Source organism: Mytilus edulis, chromosome 10 (assembly GCF_963676685.1).
Source record: "Mytilus edulis chromosome 10, xbMytEdul2.2, whole genome shotgun sequence".
Classification (NCBI taxonomy): domain Eukaryota; kingdom Metazoa; phylum Mollusca; class Bivalvia; order Mytilida; family Mytilidae; genus Mytilus; species Mytilus edulis.
The window spans coordinates 36715057-36724122 of record NC_092353.1 but is presented as its reverse complement, the minus strand read 5'-3'; the positions used below and the strand labels follow the sequence as shown (position 1 = coordinate 36724122).

Here is a 9066-nt window from a genome sequence, read left to right as displayed (position 1 = left end):
AAAGAGGAGATACTAATGATATTGTTTAGTTGAGAAAAATCTGTTTTACACAAAATATATTTGATAATCTTTAAAAAGAAAATCTAATGAAAAAAAATAGCAGAACAAATAAAAAACCCATCACAAAATACAATATACAATGCATACGCTTTACACCACATGAATTGCTGAAAAGACGATACCACGTGACAGTGATTATGCAGCTCGTATGAGATTCGTAAATAATCAAAGCGAAAGCACTTCAACCCATACCTTGTAGCTCCTGGAATAACTTCTGCTTCTTGTTATCTAAAACATTATTCTAAATTATAATTCTTATGAATTCAGGAAGATAATGTTGAATCTAAAGAAGTTTCAAAATATTTAAAAAAAAAGAAACCAAGTGATTTCACCAAATTTCAATTGAAGGTTATTTTGATTTTGTTTCTTGTAATTTTTCGTAAGTACTATCATAATTTACAAAAATAAATGTAAAATATCTTCCCCTACATATTTTTTCTTACTGCAAAAGTGTCAAGTAACAAAAGGTAATTATTTGTACATACTGCATTTGACGTCTTCATACTTAATTTGTTGTTGATGTATTTATTGATATTGTAGTGTTTTTTTAAACATGGTCTTCTTAGAAGGCGGAATTGAGATTTTATATATCTGTCGAGTTATGCGGGTACTCATGGTACTGTGTGTCTCCATCATATTAAAAGATGATTTGAAATGATTGCGTAGTAAGCTCTTCGGTGTTGACATACATATCAATTATATGGTCATTTTTATAAATTTGTTGTAAAAAAACATTGAATTTTTCGAAAAACTAAGGATTTTCTTATCCCAGGAATAGATTCCGTTGTTTGGCAATTTTTTTTAATAGATATATGAAGGACAATTCTTAAATATTATTAATAACATTGCTGGATAAGAGAAACACAAGCAACTAGAAATTATTTAAATTAATCAGTCAAAGATATACGGGGACCGTCATTTGTTAAATTCTGTGTCATTTGGTCTCTTGTGGAGAGCTGGTTCATTGGCAATCATACCACATCTTCTTTATTATATAAACAACATCATGTGATTTGCATTATATTGTATGAGAATGCATAAAAAATAAAATAGCAGAACAAATAAAAAACCCATCACAAAATACAATATACAATGCATACGCTTTACACCACATGAATTGCTGAAAAGACGATACCACGTGACAGTGATTATGCAGCTCGTATGAAATTCGTAAATAATCAAAGCGAAAGCGCTTCAATCCATACCTTGTAGCTCATGGTATAACGTCTGCTTCTTGTTATCTAAAACATTATTCTAAATTATAATTCTTATGAATTCAGGAAGATAATGTTGAATCTAAAGAAGTTTCAAAATATTTAAAAAAAAAAGAAACCAAGTGATTTCACCAAATTTCAATTGAAGGTTATTTTGATTTTGTTTCTTGTAATTTTTCGTAAGTACTATCATAATTTACAAAAATAAAAGTAAAATATCTTCCCCTACATAAAGATTTTTGTTCTTACTGCAAAAGTGTCAAGTAACAAAAGGTAATTATTTGTACATACTGCATTTGACGTCTTCATACTTAATTTGTTGTTGATGTATTTATTGATATTGTAGTGTTTTTTTAAACATGGTCTTCTTAGAAGGCGGAATTGAGATTTTATATATCTGTCGAGTTATGCGGGTACTCATGGTACTGTGTGTCTCCATCATATTAAAAGATGATTTGAAATGATTGCGTAGTAAGCTCTTCGGTGTTGACATACATATCAATTATATGGTCATTTTTATAAATTTGTTGTTACAAAACATTGAATTTTTCGAAAAACTAAGGATTTTCTTATCCCAGGAATAGATTCCGTTGTTTTGCAATTTTTTTTTAATAGATATATGAAGGTCAATTCTTAAATATTATTAATAACATTGCTGGATAAGAGAAACACAAGCAACTAGAAATTATTTAAATTAATCAGTCAAAGATATACGGGGACCGTCATTTGTTAAATTCTGTGTCATTTGGTCTCTTGTGGAGAGCTGGTTCATTGGCAATCATACCACATCTTTTTTTTTAAAATAAACAACATCATTTGATTTGCATTATATTGTATGAGAATGCATAAAAATAAAACGTTCTCAGGTGACCCATTACAGTTCAGATAGTTTGTGCGACAATTTTCATTCAAAATATTTCAAAACAGTGATATTAGAAATGATGAACTATCTAAATATTATAGTTTACCTTTGGAGAAGCACACAAAGTAGTTTTGGTCATTTAAGTGGTGAAAGTAGTAGGGTGTGAGGAGTTTTAGGCACCCCAAAAACGCAGGGCGCGAGGGCGCAGCCAAATATGGCCAAGCCCCGCCCCTTTATCGAAACGTCCCCTCCGGTTGATCAAATATGGTCAGCTGACTAGGACGACTGACCATATAAAGAAAACATGTCCAAATAAGGTCAACACTTTATTTTCACTCAGAAACCGAGATAAACGCACATGACCATATAAGGAAATAAGTCAGAGTATCAAATGACCATATTAGGAAAATATGTCCAAATAAGGTCAACACTTTATTTTCACTTAAAAATCTAAATAAACACACATGTCCATATATGGAAGTATGATATGACCATATAAGGAAAATATGTTCAGACAATGTATGTCATTCAAAAATCAACCTCTTGAAAGCGATGGAGAGGGGAGGCAACTGGGAAATGGGAGATAACTCTAGACGAACCGACATTGGTCTATGATGTTTTATGCAACCACAAAAACGCAAGGCGCTAAGGCGCTGACGTCATATGAACAGTATGACTCACGTAGATCTTTGCCAATTCTAGTATGAAGGGCTATATATCAAAACGGAAGCACCAGATGTCGGAGTATGACTCTTGGACCACAATATGATGAATTCCATATATGGAAAGCGACCACAATACCCTATGACCATATATGGAAATTATGACCAAATTTGGTAAGAACCTTATTTTCACTCAAAATAAACATACATGACCATATATGGAAATCGACAAAACAACCTATGACCATATATGGAAATCATGACCAAATTTGGTAAAAACCTTATTTCCGTTGAAAAATCAAAATAAAATACATGACCATATATGGAAACCGACCAGATACCCTATGATCATATATGGAAATGATGACCAAATTTGGAAAAAACTTTTATTTTCACTCAAAAATCAAAATAAACATATATGACCATATATGGACAACAGGTCACGTGATCGTATCGAGGAACGTTAACTCTGGTACAAAACAAGAGAAGCAACTCTGTATATATATCTCTCGTGGAGTGACAATTCAACGAGACAAGGTCACGTGATCGTATCGAGGAACTCTGATACAAAAAAGGGAAGTAACTCTTCATGATGTGAACATCAATCACCGATTAATCGTATCGTGTTCGGGGCAAATAGAAAAAATACTAACGCAGATGTCAGTTTCATATATATTTATTACATTCATTCGTACAATGCAAGCAGTTTGTCGTCGTTACTCATCAAGACTCTAGACGAAAAATCTTTCACAATGTCTTCCATGCTAATGTTTCTATATCTCATCTTCACGAAATGTACACAGTAGAGTCCGCACGTATCGGATGATCCCGGTTGCACTTGAGTCGTACTGAATCTGTATTGAGGTCCATTGGCGATGAGCACGTTCCTGAAGCGACGAAGGTAATACTCCGGAGAACGTCCGAACGAATCGAAAAATTCGACGGGTCCCTCTCGCGGGAAGTGGAATGCCACCCAGTGAATGCCCTTGCCGTCGCAGTCGTCCGTGTTGACGACGAAACTGCGGGGCCTGTTCGAGACTTCATCCGGCAGTTCATCGACACAACACACGGTCGCCGGCAGGTCTTCGAGATAACACTCCAGTTCGTATCCGTAGGTTCCCTCCACGCCGTCGTCTTCCGTTCTGCATCGTTTGGCGGATGGTTCGTCGCCACAGTCCCTCTCTTGATGGATCGCGAGTCCGCGGGCGTGCGCAAACACCAGTCCGCTTGCGCGGCAAGCCATCAGGTCCGATTCGCTTCCGACGTCTTCTTCCCCGAATTCCATGGTGTTCGATTCGCTTCCGGTGGAATCGACGTCTTCGTCCTCGGCTTCGGCGTCGTCCTCGCCTCCGCCCAAGACGTCGCTACGTAATCTCAAGTGTTCGGGTGTAGCGGCCTTCAGATCCACCAGAAGATATCCGAAGGGTCTCATCGTGGCCTCTCGGAACGTTTGCATCAAGAGGTGTCTCTGATTCGGATACATCTGGGTACAGATGCGCATTAGTTTTTCCATAGGCCGTAATGGTAACGTTTTCTTCTGTTGCTCAGTCCATATCGTTAACTTGGATATGTGTGATGGCTCGTTTCGAAGCTGAGACATTTTGACATATGTGGTTAAATTTTCGGGGTACGAAGTGAGATTACTTTTTCCGTAAATTAGCAAACCCCGAGTATCCTTTTGTGATGCGGCTCCTCATGGTAAATAATCCCATTTTTAACACAAAAAGTTCTTTGAAAATTTAATACTTTGAACACATTTAATAGCTCCATAGATTTTACACATTTATTCTGTGTTCCCCTACTTTCTAAATTAACTCAAATGGTTAAGCTCAGTCACTTGTTTATCATAGAAAAGTGTCAAATATCACTACACAGAGAATTTTTGTTTACACGTGACTTTTGAGTTCCTCATTTTAAGGCGCATTAGGGATCTTGTCCCATATTGAAATCCATACTTCTGATTTTTTCCAAATATTTTTATGTGATCTTCATCGGTATAACATTCTGAATAAATCTGTGTATTTTTGTCCATTTCTGAAAAAAAAATAAAGTTGTTTTAGCACTATAAGGCAATGACACTTTCGTCGCTATATTCATTTATTTTGAATACAATGAGTATGTATAAGTAATTTCTTCCAGAATACCTTCACTAGTCAAAACAAGGACAAAACTTCTGATTATAACCTCTTATTACAATACACAGACCCTGTTAAAGCATTCTACAAAATTTTCTTGTGCCTTAAAGTGCATTTTGACAGAGAAATTATGCAAAAATGAAGGTTGTATAAAAAAAACCCCACCAAAATAATTATTCTTACTAGTGGAAATCTGGTATTAAATACTGTTAAAACCACTCTAAACTACTTGGAAATCATCCATATCATATAATTAGAGTACAATATAGTGCAAATTTTCAAAACTTGTCCTTTCACATAATTCTATTTGAGAAAAAAATGTTTTTTACATGTATTTCAGTGAAAACCTTTTATCAGTGAGAAATCCACAAGAGGTATTAACGGAAACATTGTGACATCACATGTATAATGGCGTCATTAAATAACGACAGATCAAAGTAGTGCTAAATATAGTTTGCAGTGTTACATGAGAAACAGTTGCCGCAAGATTTAACTCGAAATATTGAGTCGTAACGATCTGTAACTAAACCTTTTCATTTAATACCAAGACCATAGCAACAGTTTTCATATAAGCATATTTTTAACATACCGACTGTAATTTCAATTGCACAAATATCATAAAAAACAATTTAGAGCTTGCCTAATAAAACAAAATGCTTACCAGTTATTCAGGACTTTTTAAAACCTCTAGTTTGCCATCTCAGGTTGAAAATAATGATACGTCTGGAACTGAAATAAGACCAAAAAAATACTCAGGCTTTGTTATCATTTGATTTAAATACATAAGTATTATTGAGAGAGAAAAATCTTATTCTTGAAAGTTTAATCACAAAGAAAGACAAATGCTTCTCGCTTGTGGCTTAGCCACCTCCATTTAAACCTTTTGTATTAGAAGCAATGGGTAGTATCTAACTAGCTTAATAATTGAATAGGTGCAGAAATATTGTTTTCAAAAAAGTTTGACCCTCCCCCTTTTTCAGTGCTGAGAAATGACAATATCTTTTGTTTTGCTCATGTGCATTAAAAATAATAATTCATGATTTTCTTAAAGCATGTAAATGTTTTTTCTGTTTTTTATGCATATGATATCTACTGACCAGGGGTCAAATCATTGGTTAAAAGCACATGCGATGATGTATCTCACTTTACTCGTATGAAGTGTGTTATCTCCCTTGATTATCAGGTATTCCTGTAGACCAGAGTGATAATTACATAACAAAGACTATATTGTGTCATGTTTACTTACAATTTAATAATATTTAAAAGTTATTTCTTGCCTTTTCAATGTAGCAAACAAATTCCTTTCGGATCTCTCGGAAGTAAACAAAGTTATGATTGTGCCTAAAAAAAGTGTCCAGCCCCGTGCCAGTAATGTATTTTAAAAGCAAAAATTTCCTTGAGTTTTTGCTGATCATTATCAATAATATTTATCTTAAACCATTTATGATAACTAGGTATAAATAAAAAAATACTAACCATAATTTTCGGTGGTGTACAGGTGAAATCATCCATAAATCAGTCCGACAACTTCTGGAATTGAGCTTCTAAATTGGGTACAGATGCGCATTAGTTTTTCCATAGGCCGTAATGGTAACGTTTTCTTCTGTTGCTCAGTCCATATCGTTAACTTGGATATGTGTGATGGCTCGTTTCGAAGCTGAGACATTTTGACATATGTGGTTAAATTTTCGGGGTACGAAGTGAGATTACTTTTTCCGTAAATTAGCAAACCCCGAGTATCCTTTTGTGATGCGGCTCCTCATGGTAAATAATCCCATTTTTAACACAAAAAGTTCTTTGAAAATTTAATACTTTGAACACATTTAATAGCTCCATAGATTTTACACATTCATTCTGTGTTCCCCTACTTTCTAAATTAACTCAAATGGTTAAGCTCAGTCACTTGTTTATCATAGAAAAGTGTCAAATATCACTACACAGAGAATTTTTGTTTACACGTGACTTTTGAGTTCCTCATTGCAAGGCGCATTAGGGATCTTTCCCATCTGTCTACCTAGCGTGGCGACGGGCTGGCGATCGACTGGATTGTCGAAGAGGACCAGGTAGTGACAGTTTCTCCTCTGAGTCGGATCCTTCCCGAAATACAGGTTCTGATTCACAGCCACCACCGACAGGTTCCGATGATGCGATCCTTCCGTGAACTAGTCGTTGATGCGACGGTCTTTGGCCGAGGTCGACATCAGGTCGTCCAGCACGAGTAAGTTTCTGGTCCGTGCATCGAAGAAGTGATCGGCTTCCAACTCGATCGGGATACCGCGAACGAATTCCACGGTGGGCACCACCGTCTTTCGAACCTCGTCGTAGAGGGGTTGCCATCGTCGGTACAGCCAGACGATCCTTTCCGGCACCGGGTTGCACGTGGATCTTCGCAATGCTTCCTTCACGAAAAACGTATTGCCGCAGGAGGTCGGACCGGAGACGATCATGGTGAACGGGTGTTGAAAACGAAAACTTTCTTCCGTTGCATTTTGCGGTGGCGGCGGCGATGGTTATAAGAGGAAGAGGATCGAATGCTTAATCAAAACCATGGACGAGTTTTACTTATTCGTCAATAGTGGAGAATCGCTCCAACTTTTTCCCCAAAATAGGGGAGGACAGTTCAGAATACGTTTACCTAGATCACACTTAATGAAAGGAACGTGGGAGTGTGCTCTGTTGGAGATGACCTTTGTACCGGCTTTTGAAACGTCTACGCAGAGGATGTACGTGTGTTGCGATCTGGTAAGGGATTAATCTTACGTCAGAGACACTTACCTGCCACTGCTTCAATCCGTAGCCATCAGAAAAGAAAAGACCACGGAGATAATTTTCGAGAGACCGCTCTACCTCGCGTCGAGGGGAGGCGAGATGGAAATATTAGAAATCACCTTGAGAGACGACCGACTTCGCGTGTGCCGTTGCAAAGATGATCACGTGTTCTGCTTGCTTCATTTCCGACAAAAGTTATAAGAGGGAAAGTTCCACCCTTGAAGTGAGGATGGAGTGTCCTAGCTGTCAAAGAATGTTTTCGAGAAGAGACGTCATGTTGAGACATCATCGAAATAAGCATGGTACTAGCGTACCACCGCCGCCACCGCCGCCATCGCAAAATGCGACGCAAGAAAGTTTTCGTTTTCAACACCCGTTCATCATGATCGTCTCCGGTCCGACCTCCTGCGGCAAGACGTTTTTCGTGAAGGAAGCATTCCGAAGATCCACGTGCAATCCGGTGCCGGAGAGGATCGTCTGGCTGTACCGACGATGGCAACCCCTCTACGACGAGATTCGAAAGACGGTGGTGCCCACCGTGGAATTCGTTCGCGGTATCCCGATCGAGTTGGAAGCCGATCACTTCTTCGATGCACGGACCAGAAACTTACTCGTGCTGGACGACCTGATGTCGACCTCGGCCAAAGACATTCGAATCAACGACTTGTTCACGGAAGGATCGCATCATCGGAACCTGTCGGTGGTGACAATCCAGTCGATCGCCAGCCCGTCGCAACGCTAGGTAGACAGATGTATCCGAATCAGAGACACCTCTTGATGCAAACGTTCCGAGAGGCCACGAGGAGACCCTTCGGATATCTTCTGGTGGATCTGAAGGCCGCTACACCCGAACACTTGAGATTACGTAGCGACGTCTTGGGCGGAGGCGAGGACGACGCCGAAGCCGAGGACGAAGACGTCGATTCCACCGGAAGCGAATCGAACACCATGGAATTCGGGGAAGACGTCGGAAGCGAATCGGACCTGATGGCTTGCCGCGCATGAGGACTGGTATTTGCGCACGCCCGCGGACTCGAGATCCATCAAGAGAGGGACTGTGGCGACGAACCATCCGCCAAACGATGCAGAACGGAAGACGACGGCGTGGAGGGAACCTACGGATACGAACTGAAGTGTTATCTCGAAGACCTGCCGGCGACCGTGTGTTGTGTCGATGAACTGCCGGATGAAGTCTCGAACAGGCCCCGCAGTTTCGTCGTCAACACGGACGACTGCGACGGCAAGGGCATTCACTGGGTGGCATTCCACTTCCCACGAGAGGGACCCGTCGAATATTTCGATTCGTTCGGACGTTCTCCGGAGTATTACCTTCGTCGCTTCAGGAACGTGCTCATCGCCAATGG

The 9066-nt window shown here is 39.0% G+C and overlaps 1 long non-coding RNA gene across 1 annotated transcript; it reads right to left on the bottom strand.

The window, feature by feature from the left end:
* Positions 1-4524: 4524 nt before the first annotated feature.
* On the bottom strand, positions 4525-6246 carry LOC139491049 (uncharacterized). The gene is made up of 3 exons (XR_011656454.1): positions 6180-6246; positions 5595-5662; positions 4525-4832 (listed from the first exon to the last, which is right to left on the bottom strand). It is a non-coding gene; the product is annotated as an uncharacterized lncRNA (long non-coding RNA).
* Positions 6247-9066: the final 2820 nt, after the last annotated feature.